This window comes from Diabrotica undecimpunctata, chromosome 2 (genome assembly GCF_040954645.1).
Source record: "Diabrotica undecimpunctata isolate CICGRU chromosome 2, icDiaUnde3, whole genome shotgun sequence".
Classification (NCBI taxonomy): Eukaryota; Metazoa; Arthropoda; class Insecta; order Coleoptera; family Chrysomelidae; genus Diabrotica; species Diabrotica undecimpunctata.
Genome location: NC_092804.1, coordinates 81,309,031 through 81,324,558, shown reverse-complemented (window position 1 = coordinate 81,324,558; position 15,528 = coordinate 81,309,031). Strand labels below are relative to the sequence as shown.

The 15,528-nt window shown below is 34.8% G+C and overlaps 1 long non-coding RNA gene across 1 annotated transcript; it reads right to left on the bottom strand.

Moving 5' to 3' along the window:
• Positions 1–12,786: 12,786 nt before the first annotated feature.
• Positions 12,787–13,811, bottom strand: LOC140433360 (uncharacterized). Its single transcript, XR_011949933.1, has 3 exons — positions 13,573–13,811; positions 13,366–13,470; positions 12,787–13,240 (listed from the first exon to the last, which is right to left on the bottom strand). It is a non-coding gene; the product is annotated as an uncharacterized lncRNA (long non-coding RNA).
• Between the last annotated feature and the right edge of the window lie 1,717 nt (positions 13,812–15,528).

The following is a 15,528-nucleotide window of genomic DNA, read 5'->3' as shown; positions in this document are numbered from 1 at the left end:
CGATCTTTTCGTTGTATTTAACACGTAAATTATTGGTGTTGGGTATCGCCACATCAATAAGTGTTGTTTGCTTAGTAATTTTATTAACTAGTATGAGATCGAGTCTATTATGGGCCACTGGTTGGTCTGTAAGCACAGTGCGGTCCCAGTATAGCTTGTAGTTGTCATTTTCAAGCATTCTCTCAGGGACGTATTGATAATAAGGAAGATGGTCGGTTTGGAGAAGTCCCAGTTTGTCAGCTAGTTCTTGGTGGATAATCTTTCCTACTGAGTCATGACGGTCTTTATAATCAGTACCGACAAATGCCTGGCAGCCACCGGTAAGATGTTGGATAGTTTCTTGGGCTTGGCATCCATATCGGCATTTGTCATTTTGGACTTGAGGATCTTTAACAATATATTTCAGGTAATTTTTAGTTGGAATAACCTGATCCTGAATGGCAAGTAGGAAACCCTCAGTCTCGGGAAACATCTTTCCTGATGTCAACCAATAGTTCGACGCTGTATTGTCGACATATTCTTGGCTGATCTCATTTTGTCTTGCTTAGTCAGGTGGTTTATGCGCATTTCTTGTTCCCTCAGTTTAAGCGGCGTCGTATCATCTACTGCGCAAATTGCTCGATGTAAAGTAGATGTCTCAGCCTGTACCTGAAAATAAGTTCTTAAATTAGCAATTTGTTTATCCAATTGCTCACCTATATCCATAAGTCCGCTTCCCCCTTGATACCGCGGTAATGTTGTTCTCTCTACTGCACTACGTGGATGATGTTTTTGCGCCTTTGTGAGAAGTGTTCTTACTTTCCGCTGAAGACCCTCTATATCCGTTTTTGACCACTTTATAATACCAAATGAGTAGTTCAGCGCGGAACAGGCGTACGTATTTAATGCCTTAAACAAATTTTTACTGTTAAGATATGACCGATTTAGTTGTCTTACTCTTCGCACGAACTCCGAAGTTAGTTCAGTTTTCATTTGTTTATGGTCAATTTTCCGCGCTTGTTTTACTCCGAGATATTTGTACATATCATTTTCACCCATTGCCTCGATGTTTTGGCCATCTTGCATATCGAAACCTCCGGGCTGAACCTTTCCTCTGACTATGTTTAGTATACGGCACTTGTCTAGTCCAAAATTCATACTGATATCATTTGAGAAATTTTCTACAGTTTTTAGCATCTCATCTAGGTGGTTTCGAGTGGAAGCCATTAATTTTAAATCATCCATATACAACAGATGATTAAGCTTCGCTACAACAGTGTTGTTATTTTTGATGCTAAAACCTGAGTCAGTAGAGTTCAGCAGCTGAGATAGTGGGTTCATTGCTAGGCAAAACCAAAGTGGACTTAACGAGTCCCCCTGGAAAAGCCCCCGGTTAATAGGGATATCTTCAGTTTCGATATTAATTTCACCCGATATTTGAAGGTGAATTTTAGTCTTCCACTCTGCCATTATATGCTTCAAAAAGGTCACGAGATTATCATCGACTTTATATATTTTCAATATATCTATAGGCCATTCATGCGGCACTGAATCAAAAGCCTTCTTGTAGTCAATGAAGGCAGTAAAAAGGTTTCTTTTTTTGTTGTATGCCTGGTTAGAAATGACTGAGTCGATAATAAGTTGTTCCTTGCAGCCCATGGACCCCTTAGCGCATCCTTTCTGTTGAGGCTCTATGATATTGTTCAGAGCACAATGTTGGTAGATACGCCGGGCCACACAGGATGTGACCAATTTGTACAAAGTTGGAAGGCAAGTAATTGGGCGGTACTTTGCTGGATCTTGAGTGTTACTTTGATCCTTCGGTATTAGATAAGTGGTTCCCTGAGTAAGAAATGATGGTATTTCCTGTGAATTAGAAATAATATTATTAATAAATGCTGTTAAAAGCTCATTAACACTCCAAAACTTCTTTAGCCAGAAGTTTTGAACTCCGTCTGGTCCAGGAGATTTCCAGTTATGAAGCTCTTTGATAATGTTCGAGACTTCTTCAGTGGTGAAAGGTTCATAAGGAATATTACTGTAGTGTTGACAGTTGTTCGTCGTTTGTTCAATCCATCCAGCATTGTTGTTATGAGTAGCTGGCGTCGAAAGTTGGTTTCCCCAAAACTCATGAATTTCTTCTTGGCTTAGGTAGGATTTATTTACATTTTCTACGGTGGAATTAAGTTTTCTATAGAAAGCCTTCTCTGCATTCTCAAAAAGTATATTGTCGCATTTACGGTTGTTACTAACTTTGTATCTCCTTAGGCGACCTGAATAAACGGAGAGTTTTTGTTTTAATGTGTCCAGGCAGTGTTGAGCTGTGTTGTTCTCTGGATCATGTTGTGAGTGTCTTGGAGTGTTCAGAATTATTTCTTCAGTTCTTTTAATTACTTTTCGACTTCTTACTCCTCGGATGTATTCTGTAATTTGTCCAATATCCCTGCGCAATAATTCAATTTTACTCAGCAGTCTTTTTTCCCAGGGTGCAATTCTGTTTTCAGTCCTTCCGATATTAGTTCCCCGCGTGTTCTGATCTTAATGCCCATAACATTAGCAATTGCTGTTGCTGCACAATAAATCAGCATATGCAAATATTCTAATGTATGGGCTTCCACGATATAATTGGGTAGGACTTCAGTGTTCATAATTTGTAACAGCGCACCTAGTTTCTTACAAGAGTTTATTTTTGGTAGCGGTGGTCTGCTAAGTGGTTTTGTACCATTAAACTCTTGTACGGCACGTGCCATTTCTCTTACCAGGCTATCGTGCAACTCGTTGTTGTCCTGCTGCGTGTTAACAGGTTGAGTTTCTTGTATGATGGGCTCAGGAATCTGCTCATTTGGGATTTGATTATGGACTTGATCCACAACTAGCTCTTGGTTATAAATCTCCCGTTCGACTTCGCTTCTGATAGTATCGCGTCTAGCCTCTGGGATAAGATTATTTCTTATAATTACCCGGTATTGATCTGCTATTCGCTGTTCAGATACTTGAATCTCTGGGTACTCCCTGCAAAATTCGGCATACAGTTGTTGTCGATAGCCGATCGTTTCTCGACCGAGGTTCGTCACCTTGTAATAGAAACGCAAAATGTTTTCATTAATAGACACAGTCCATTTCATGCGCTGCCTCGGTCGTCCCGCTTGAGTGAGCGCCGGCTGATGTTCCAGCGCAGCACCTTCAGCGGGTGGAGCTCGTGTTGTTGTTTGGCTCATTTGTGGTTCTTCTTGTTGTTATTATTATTATTATTATTATTATTATTATTATCCAGATTTAGCCATACGGCTCACACTCCCTCTAAGGGGAAAATTCACTCATCCCAGATACCTACGGTATCAAAAGGATTGAGCTCTGGTGGGACTCTTTCCATGTTATCGAGTCCTAGGTGACTTGGTATGTCGGTGTATCTCCCAAAAATTTTCGTACGCATCTGGACGTCGAAAGTAACACAGCTTTCTGCATAATCTTATATAGATGTTCGTTTAGACCCAGCTTTTTTATGTTTTCTAGGAGGCTCTTCGGGATGACTCCAGTGGTAGAAAGAATAATGGGTATCGTCTGGGTACTTTCCATTCTCCATTGTCTCCTGATTTGTATTTCTAGATCTCTGTACTTGGCGATCTTTTCGTTGTATTTAACACGTAAATTATTGGTGTTGGGTATCGCCACATCAATAAGTGTTGTTTGCCTAGTAATTTTATTAACTAGTATGAGATCGGGTCTATTATGGGCCACTGGTTGGTCTGTAAGCACAGTGCGGTCCCAGTATAGCTTGTAGTTGTCATTTTCAAGCATTCTATCAGGGACGTATTGATAATAAGGAAGATGGTCGGTTTGGAGAAGTCCCAGTTTGTCAGCTAGTTCTTGGTGGATAATCTTTCCTACTGAGTCATGGCGTTCTTTATAATCAGTACCGACAAATGCCTGGCAGCCACCGGTAAGATGTTGGATGGTTTCTTGGGCTTGGCATCCATATCGGCATTTATCATTTTGGACTTGAGGATCTTTAACAATATATTTCAGGTAATTTTTAGTTGGAATAACCTGATCCTGAATGGCAAGTAGGAAACCCTCAGTCTCGGGAAACATCTTTCCTGATGTCAACCAATAGTTCGACGCTGTATTGTCGACATATTCTTGGCTGATCTCATTGAGATGTCGCCCATGCAGAGGTTTACTCATCCAGGTGCGCATTTTGTCTTCTTTAGTCAGGTGGTTTATGCGCATTTCTTGTTCCCTCAGTTTAAGCGGCGTCGTATCATCTACTGCGCAAATTGCTCGATGTAAAGTAGATGTCTCAGCCTGTACCTGAAAATAAGTTCTTAAATTAGCAATTTGTTTATCCAATTGCTCACCTATATCCATAAGTCCTCTTCCCCCTTGATACCGCGGTAATGTTGTTCTCTCTACTGCACTGCGTGGGTGATGTTTTTGCGCCTTTGTGAGAAGTGTTCTTACTTTCCGCTGAAGACCCTCTATATCTGTTTTTGACCACTTTATAATACCAAATGAGTAGCTCAGCGCGGAACAGGCGTACGTATTTAATGCCTTAAACAAATTTTTACTATTAAGATATGACCGATTTAGTTGTCTTACTCTTCGTACGAACTCCGAAGTTAGTTCAGTTTTCATTTGTTTATGGTCAATTTTCCGCGCTTGTTTTACTCCGAGATATTTGTACATATCATTTTCACCCATTGCCTCGATGTTTTGGCCATCTTGCATATCGAAACCTCCGGGCTGAATCTTTCCTCTGACTATATTTAGTATACGGCACTTGTCTAGTCCAAAATTCATACTGATATCATTTGAGAAATTTTCTACAGTTTTTAGCATCTCATCTAGGTGGTTTCGAGTGGAAGCCATTAATTTTAAATCATCCATATACAACAGATGATTAAGCTTCGCTACAACAGTGTTGTTATTTTTGATGCTAAAACCTGAGTCAGTAGAGTTCAGCAGCTGAGATAGTGGGTTCATTGCTAGGCAGAACCAAAGTGGACTCAACGAGTCCCCCTGGAAAAGCCCCCGGTTAATAGGGATATTTTCAGTTTCGATATTAATTTCACCCGGTATTTGAAGGTGAATTTTAGTCTTCCACTCTGCCATTATATTCTTCAAAAAGGTCACGAGATTATCATCGACTTTATATATTTTCAATATATCTATAAGCCATTCATGCGGCACTGAATCAAAAGCCTTCTTGTAGTCAATGAAGGCAGTAAAAAGGTTTCTTTTTTTGGTGTATGCCTGGTTAGAAATGACTGAGTCGATAGTAAGTTGTTCTTTGCAGCCCATGGAGCCCTTAGCGCATCCTTTCTGTTGAGGCTCTATGATATTGTTCAGAGCACAATGTTGGTAGATACGCCGGGCCACACAGGATGTGACCAATTTGTACAAAGTTGGAAGACAAGTAATTGGGCGGTACTTTGCTGGATCTTGGGTATTACTTTGATCCTTCGGTATTAGATAAGTGGTTCCCTGAGTAAGAAATGATGGTATTTCCTGTGAATTAGAAATAATATTATTAATAAATACTGTTAAAAGCTCATGAACACTCCAAAACTTCTTTAGCCAGAAGTTTTGAACTCCGTCTGGTCCAGGAGATTTCCAGTTATGAAGCTCTTTGATAATGTTCGAGACTTCTTCAGTGGTGAAAGGTTCATAAGGAATATTACTGTAGTGTTGACAGTTGTTCGTCGTTTGTTCAATCCATCCAGCATTGTTATTATGAGTAGCTGGCGTCGAAAGTTGGTTTCCCCAAAACTCATGAATTTCTTCTCGGCTTGGGTAGGATTTATTATTTGCATTTTCTACAGTGGAATTAAGTTTCCTATAGAAAGCCTTCTCTGCTTGCTCAAAAAGTATGTTGTCGCATTTCCGGTGGTTACTAACCTTGTACCTCCTCAGGCGGCCTGAGTAAACAGATAGTTTTTGTTTTAATGTGTCCAGGCATTGTTGAGGTGTGTTGTTTTCTGGATCATGTCGTGAGTGTCTTAGAGTGTTAAACAATATTTCTTCAGCTCTTTTGATGATTTTTCTACTTCTTACTCCTCTTATGTATTCTGTTATTTGTCCAATGTCCCTACGCAGTAATTTAATCTTCCCCAGCAGTCGTTTTTCCCAGGGTGCTACTCTGTTACCAGTCCTTCCGATGTTGGTACCCCGTCGTGTTCTGATCTTAATGCCCATAACATTAGCAATTGCTGTTGCTGCACAGTAAATCAGCATATGCAAATATTCTAATGTGTGGGCTTCTGTGATATAATTGGGTAGGACTTCAGTATTCACAATTTGTAACAGCGCTCCTAGTTTCTTAGAAGAGTTTATTTTTGGTAGCGGTGGTCTGCTAAGTGGGTTTGTTCCACTAAACTCTTGTACAGCGCGTGCCATCTCGTTTACCAGACTATCGTGCAACTCGTTATTGTCCTGCTGTGTATTATTAGGTTGAGTTTCTTGTACGAGAAGCTCAGGAATCTGCTCGTTGGAGACTTCATTAGGGACTTGGTCTGCAACTTGCTCTTGGTTATGGATCTCCTGTTCAATTTCGCTTCTGATAATGTCGCGTCTAGTCTCTGGGATAAGATTGTTTCTTAAAATTACCCGGTATTGGTCTGCTACTCTTTGTTCAGATACTTGAATTTCTGGGTATTCCCTGCAAAATTCGGCATACAGTTGTTGTCGATAGCCGATCGTTTCTTGACCGAGGTTTGTCACCTTATAATAAAAGCGCAAAATATTTTCGTTTATGGACACAGTCCATTTCATGCGCTGCCTCGGTCGTCCCGCTTGAGTGAGCGCCGGCTGATGTTCCAGCGCAGCACCTTCAGCGGGTGGAGCTCTTGTTGTTGTTTGGCTCATTTGTGGTTCTTCTTGTTGTTGGGCTGTAGCTGATTGTATGACAGGGGCCCGCCTCCTCAACACCCTGCCACCGACGTCCCGCATGCTGTCACGTCCAGCGCCGGCTCCAGACGTGCCCTGGCGATCCCCAGGCAGCGACCCTAAACATAAATCATTAATCTCCATTTTCATGGGTGTGCATTTTATACCTACTGCCAGGTGTCAGTTTTTGTTCCACGGCAGGTATCCCTGCTACCCTCTGGGTATCGGTTCTAAGAATACCCAGAGAGCATCCCCCATTCGCAGGGGGCCGCGCCTGATAGAAGAACTGACAAAAACTCCCACAGGTTATTATTATTATTATTATTATTATTTATATTATATTATATTATTATTATATTATATTATTATTATTATTATTATTATTATTATTATTATTATTATTATTATTATTAAATATAAACCATGTGGTTTGATCAACTTTATTAGGTTTCATGTCCCAAAGGTCAATCTAAGAATGAAAAGTAGTGACCTATTTTCTTGTGGTCCATATAATGCTTGTTCTACTATTTATATGCAATATCCGTGTAACGTGTTAATAAAGATTTGTGATATAGACTCTTCAACTGTAGTGTAAGGGATATTAAGAAACGTTATGGAAAGATAATAATAGTCGGACTCAAATAATTTTAAAATTTTATTAACCATTTTTTTAATGAGTTTACTAGTCTGTAATTTTATTTTGTATTTATGTATGTATTGTTATAGTAAGTAATGAGCACTCTTACATGTAATTACTACCTAGGAGGTGTTTGTAAGTTTTAATAATAAAATAAAAAAAAATAAAAGCATAACCAAAAAAATTAGATTAAATGATAAGTCCAAAAAGGGACTACTAAAAACGGACAATTACAATTTTTGAAGAAGTTGTCAACTTTAACTACCTAGAAGTATGAATACTTGAAACAACTAAGGATAGTGTACATGAGAGAATTTGGAAGAAAACTAAGTTTTCGAAAGAAATAAAAAACTACTCAAATTCAAAAATATTAGCTGAGAGACAAAAATCAGAAAACATTAATCACACTAGTAATGACTTACGCAAGGGAAACTACGACGCTAAAAAACAAAAATTTAGAATATCTGTGAATATAAGACAGAAAAATAATAAGATATATTATAATAACAATATAAGAACAAAAAAAATAACGAGATAGAACTAGGAATGAAAACCAATGAAGAAATAGAACAACGAATAGGAGGAAAACTAAAGTGAAATACTAAATCTATAAAAAAGCTGTAGTATAAATCAAGACGTCTAGAATAGGTAGGACATATAAGGACGAGAACAGTTTTAGAAATAATAAAACAACCACGAATTGGATTTCACTGGAGTCAAGAAACAAAGGAAGGGTCATTACAAAATGGTGGACCAAATAGGACAGGACATAAAAATAACGAAAATAATAGACTTCTAGTCTATATACAATAAAGAGAAATAAATTAATTAAAAGGACTTATAGACCTCGAAAAGAGAAATCATCTCAAAAAGTGCAAAAGAAATCATTAAAATACAACAAACATATCTATGTTTCGTGGACCTTAAGAAAGTATTTGACCGGGTCAAATTAAAGGACGTTATTCTTTTATTGTACGCACGAGAGATACCTTTAGAAATAATCAAAATGGTCGAAAATATCTACCAAAAAAACAACACAATAAAGTAAAAGTAGAAGAATTAACTGACTAACTATAGGGAGATTTTCTGAGTACCTGAATCCATACTGATTATGGATGACACAATAAAAAAGAACTAAAAAAGGATACCAAATGGAAGAAAAACAACTTAAAATAATCTGCTATGCAGATACTATTTTTTCAAAGTGAAGATGATTTACAAGGTATGCTGCGCCAATATAACCTCCAGAAAATTTAATATGTTAATTTCCCCAAAAAAGATAAAATGCATACTTATCACAGCAAATTTACTAAGATGTGAATTGGAGCTGGAAGGTCAGATAATAGAACAAGTGATAGAGTTTAAATATCTAGTCATTACATTATCTAGCTACGAAAAGGTGAAAACTCGTGAATATAGCAAACGGAGACGCATGTTGCCTGAATAAAACAATATCGAGAAACAAAAATATAGTGAAAGAAATGAAAGGCAGTATTTACAAAACAGTCATCAGACCAATAATGACATATGCAGAAGAAACACGACCTGTCACAGAGAGGACAAAAATGTTAGAAACAACAGAGATGAATACACTTGGAAAAATTGATGGTAAAGCACTATGGGACAGATCTAGAAGTACAGATAAACGACGTAGATGCAAGGTGAACAACATCAAGGACTGGATAAGAAATAGAAGAGTAGAATGGCACGGTCATATAAGCCAAATGACAACAAATAGAGTAGTAAAGATAGCAAGAGACGATTCCCCAATAGGAAGACGATCAGTAGAAACCCCTCGAAAACGAGGAAACGACAACTTACTGGCGGCATATTGACGAAGATTATGTCTACATAAAACGAAGAATAAAAAGAAAAAGAATTGGTAATATATCATATAAACCAAATGTGTATACAATACAATCTGAAAATCTACATAGTTACATGTATTAGTCGACAATAGACAAATTTTACTTACTAATTCGATAATAGACTAATCGAGAAGTATCGCATATTCTCGCAGTATTAATACGATAATGAATTAGCACTTGTTTCATTATCGTAGAGTACCAAACTGTAAAGTTTACATAATAAAAAACGGAAGACTTTAAAAAAAAATGTTACATGCAATAAAAAAAAGGAAAAGGGGTAGAGGAAAACCACGAAAAAAAATCACCGTACCAGCCTCGTGAAGACGGAATATGAAAAGCCTAATCTCTGTAGTCAAGAAGGAGAAAAGTAAATATCTTTGATTCTGGAAAAGTTAAAAAAGTATATTTCATCTTTGAAACTCATCAAGTCATCTGACCAACTAAATCTGATAAAAAATAAATATGCAACTGGGACTATAAGTTATATAATATAAGACTTATAGTTAATGATAAAAACCAAATTTTAGCAAATATATTTATATAATATATTTAATATTATTTTTATTTATTTTCTTCTTATAATCTTGGAAAACTGTGATAAAGGCATTATATGGTTGCTACTAAGGACTACAACCTTTTCATTAAAGGGCCCAAATTAATTTAATTAAATAAAGTTAATTATTTCCGGATTCAGTGAGTGTTTATGCCAAAATTATTGCAATTTTCAATGTATTCCTTAACTTTCTGTAAATGTGATTTTTGTAAACTTGATTACATATTTTTTTCAGTCCACACTGTAATTAAAACCCCATCTCCATTTCTCCTCGTTCGCTTTAAGTACAAAGCGACTCACTTCGTTTCAATAAAGGGTTAAAGAACAAATGGAAAAGGGTTTTCCTAAATGTCACTCATTTGTAGGGAAATATAATGAAACCAAATGTCAAATATATGCCTTTTCATAGCCCAAACCAGTTCTCTTTGATGCAGGTCCATGTTTCAGACACACTAATTAATACTTGTATTTGTATTGATTTTTACTACTGGAATTAATTGCAAATGGTAATTAAAGTGAATTTCAATAGTTTTATAATAAAACTTTTAGATAGTTTGAAGTCAATACCATTTGATTTTAATTTAAATTAATTTTTTATACAAATTTTACAAAAAGTAGAAGATTTAAGCTAAAAGTAAATAAATATAAATGTCGGTATCTTTTACGGATTTCTATGAGAATAATACTGCATAAATGGGGAGAGTAAAGTTAAAATTGGAATTGGAAATTATTATTTAAATTCGGTGATAAAAGTTAAAAAAATAAACAATAATTATATAATAGTACAAGATCACACTTCAGGATCACTACGTTTAAAACGTAGTTAATCAAACTCACATTTTTAAATACATTTAAAATTAGTAAAAAAGTGGCCGCAAATATTTTTAATTTAATAAAATTAATAGTATTTAATTTTTTAACAAAAATTTTATTTCGTTCATTTATCTTTTAAATAAAATACACTACTCATGGCATATATACATGTTTTTATATCAAATTAAAGCCTTTTTTAATATGATGATATCAGGTCAGAAAAAAAGGGTTGCAAATTAGAGTTGCCAGCTGTTAAAAACGCGAGGTATCAAAGATAAAGTAAAATAAGATTAGCCTACAACGATACTGGTTTGACAACTAATAATATATATATATATATATATATATATATATATATATATATATATATATATATATATATATCTGTTTAGGTATACTTTAAAAACTCCCATAACTAACACTTCAAACCAGTAGCGTTGCGCGCTAGCTTCTTTTGCTTTATCTTTGGTACCGCGAGTTTTTATCTGCTGGTAATACTAATTTGCGGCCAATTTTTTCGGGTAGCCTTATATCATAATAAAAAATTTGAATTTAAAAGGAAAATTTTCTTTAAAAATTACCTTTAATAAATTAATTTGATATAAGAAACATGCATATACGTCATAAGCAGCCTATTTTATTTAAAAAATAAATGAACGAAATAAAATTTCTGTTCAAAATATAATTACTATTAATTAAATTAAAAATATTTGCTGCCACTGTTTGACTGACAACTGGCAATATACGAAAACAGAATAAAAAGTTATAGTCTTTATCGATGACCTAAGAAGACTCTTAGCACTAACCTATCTCAAATAAGCTAACGCATCACTTACGTGACATAATAAAAAAACAAGTGTTTGAAAGAAAAAATCTAGAATAGAACGATATTTGGACATGATGGACACTATAAGCTAAAATAGAATATGGTCATGAAGACATAATCTTAAATTTTATGAATTGTTCAAAGAAACACATATCTCAGAATTTGCTTAGCTCCTGACATTTTAACTGGCTGTTCATATAGTAAAGATGCAGGGCCATCTATTCCGATGTGCAAAATCGCGTTGTCCTTGCGCAGCTACGTCACTTGCAGCGTAGTATTCACATTGCTCCTAATAGTATACATAAGCACTCGTAACTTAGTCATCCTAAATATGGATATTTTGCATATTATTTTACTTTCTTCATACATTTTAAATAAAAACAAAAGTTTATCATGTTTTATTAGTCAAATATGTCTAATTTTTATGCGAATTAAAACTAATATAACAAGTATAAAATAACAAGTATAAAACTAATATAACTAATATAACAAGTATGTTAATATAAATAAATTAACCACTTTTTATAAACTTCTAAGGAACAAAATTTTTATATTGCACATAATTGGTAAATATATACTTAAATTTAAATACTTAAAACAACCGTCACTTACAGAAGTCAGATGCCAATTTTCAAAATAAATAACTATATATAAAGCAGTTTTTAAACAATTTAGTTTAAAAATATATACATTATGCGATAGTTTTTTGTATTTTTCTTTTATTAGTACGTGCTAAAATAATTTTTTTATTAAAATCTTTTATACGGAAGTACATAAGCGATCGAAAAAATATTTTCTTAGCATCTTCAGGACAATCAGTATTAATACTTGCGGATAACAGACTTGAAATATATTGTTTGCCAGTAAATATGGTATCTCCATTTAAGTTTTGAAAAATTTGCTCTAGTTTTTCCAAATGAGCCATAAATTCGTTAGAAGGTTTACATAGTCCACCTTCTGTCAAATGATTGGTCCAGGTGTAAGACGTCGAACTTTGTTTAGTTAAATTTGGTAACTTGCCTTTAAGCTTGCTACAAATATATCCTCCTAAATGTTCTAGTCCATCATATCTTAAATCATCGAGTTCTTCAGAGAGGACTATATCATCTCCATCCGTGGGATTGGTGTCAATGATTGTTTTTTTTTAAGCAAGCTTTTCCACCATACTACCGCTCATAGTTAATGTAGGAGTACCATCGTCTTGCACATACGCAAATGGCTGTAATACTTGGTCTTCCGATTTATCGTAGACATACTCTTTTTTGATTTTCATCTCATCAAATAATAAAGTACAAACTTTATCTTTCGTACTAAAGCTGGAGTATTCCACAATTTTAAAAGAGTTTTTTAATGTACCAGGCTGTATTTTAATGTTTTTTAACCAAGATTGCAGTGTAGATACTGCGGGATACGGAAAATTTCTTTTTATCATGAGTCTGTAAGCTCGAGGTCCAGCTGAATATAATGATATGGCTTTTGAAATTTCGGATATAGACCACAATATTCGTTTGTTATTTTTAATTTTTTTAATTTGATTTTTCGAAAAAATATTTTCTACGGCTGAAATAGTATTTTCCATTGCAGACACCTTTGCTGTTGCCACATTTAGTTGTTGCTTTAGAAGTGAAATTTCATTAATCAGTTCTTGATTCCGGTGTATTAGTGGTTCTGTTTGTGTGCTAAAAATATTTTGTTTTTAATATTTATTTATAATTACCATAAATTAAATAATAATTTTACTTTGGAGCACTATGACAGGCTCTATAGTTTTAAATTTTAAAGCATAAATTTTAGAAAAATTTACCTTTTCTCTGCAGTATTATTGTTAAAACCATCACCCTGAATAAAACTTTGAGAGTTATCTTCAGTGCCTACTTGTTTAATGTTAGCCCCAGAGCCTTCACGTTTGCTACGGAAATTAAATAATAAAGATACAAATAAGCAATAAGTAAAAGATTTCTAAGAAGTTCTAAAGAAGCTTATATCTACAAAAACAATTACATATAATTACCTGCTTAATAATTCATCAACGACTTGTTTTCTTTGCCTTTTTTTTATTGCGCCATCGTGGCTTATCGTGGTAACCTCAAGTTTCATCATAGGCAAATTCCTGTTGGGTACAACATCGTTTTTCAAACCCCTATAATTTTTCGGCCGATAATTCAGTAGTTGATGCTTAAGATTTACATAAAAGTCAGTCTCTGTAAAATGTTTTGAACAAATATAAGACGTCTTTGGGTTAAATTTATCTTTCCTACCGGTGGCGTGCACCCACTGTTTAATTAGATTTTCCTCTGTAGGTAAACGAAAAAACCTCGTGTCAAGACAAGGATTTCGCTTGCTCTGGTTATCAGAGGAACAGCCAAATACCGCACAACGCATATCGTAAAAATTAAAACTATTACTGTGAGAAAACTCCGAAATTTATAACTGCACTCTTCGGATGCTAGTTTCTGACTGACTACGCTACGCTGCAACTGACGTCACTACCTGGCCGACGGTCATGCGACGTGCGCAATATGTTACCTCTGTAGTTTATTATACCATGGTAAAGATGAATGAAAACAGCTTTCAAAGAAGATCCCTAGACAATAGAATATAAAAGACCAAAAGGAAGTCACCTAAAAGATAAGAGAGTGGAGTGGCATCGGAAGCTTAAAATTTGATAAATATCAGATCTGGAAGGCAAGCAAAACGGGTCCCCGAATGTTGGAGGCAGAAATTACAGCATACTGTTCTGAAGCTATTTTCTTATGGCATCTTAAAGCAATTATTATTTTATAGAGAATGAGACATAATTGAAGTTTAAAATAAGTTTAGTGACGATTCAATTTTCACTTCGGAAATCGTTTTCAAAATACAAAGATTGTTTAATTTATTAATTTCAAAGAAAGTATGACAATTTTGACCCAAATAATTATAATATTCTAAATTATACCTATTAATTAACCGCTAATTGGTGTACAATATTTTTCGTTAATTTGTTTTTGCTAATTTAACAAAATTTATGGTTTATCAACACGTGAGCATGCAACATATAATTGACCATGTGAGAAACACGGATTCTCTAAATCCAAACCGCAAACGGATATTGTCTGACCTTAAAATTTGTTAATGGTCATCGCGAATGCTAATCAAACGGGGAATTTAGACTTTTGAATGATATTGTGGTATATGAGGGTATCATTGAGATACGTGGCAACAGGAAGAACTTTTAATAACTAAACGTGTGCCGTTACGTATTTTGAGTGGATTCAAATTGCGTAGCAGAATAATTGGTAAACCAATTTTCAACTGAAGATTGTATGGTGATACCCCTGGTATATCCGGAAAATTTAAAAGTTCTGTTGGATCATTTACGGCTTTGTCTTTATTAACAATAACAATACTATCGATTGATTTAAAAAATATCAGAATTGCGCACTTATTGAGCTTATGATTAAAGTAATTATTCAGTATAGCCAGAAAGACACTTACAATTAATTTGTGTTTGGTCTCAACAAAAGTGCAGAAATCATCTGGAAGTTTGACGCCTTGTGTATTTGAATGCAGTTTTATTTTACCATTTCCAATATCCAACAAATGTTTGGAAAATACTTGCGCCGATAGATCATTTTGCACTTGTATTCTTATGTTAATGGTCAGTCGAACTGTTTCGACATTTCGCCATAAAAACGATTGTTTTAAACATGCATTAATCTCATCCGCATATGTAAAGAGAGGAATAACCTGTATTATCTTCGGAAGTCTCACCGAATTGGTTGTGAATTTATAATTATGAATTATGAATTTACAACTTATTGTGTACAACAGATTACAAACTGTAGAAATCTATAGAGAAAAAAACTAGCGTCGTAAAGTATATTTATCAATGACAAACAGATACAGCTTGCTTTACGTCTAATAATATTTTAACAAGATAAAAGAAAAAGATGCCAACAATAAAAACGTCTACTGCATATATATA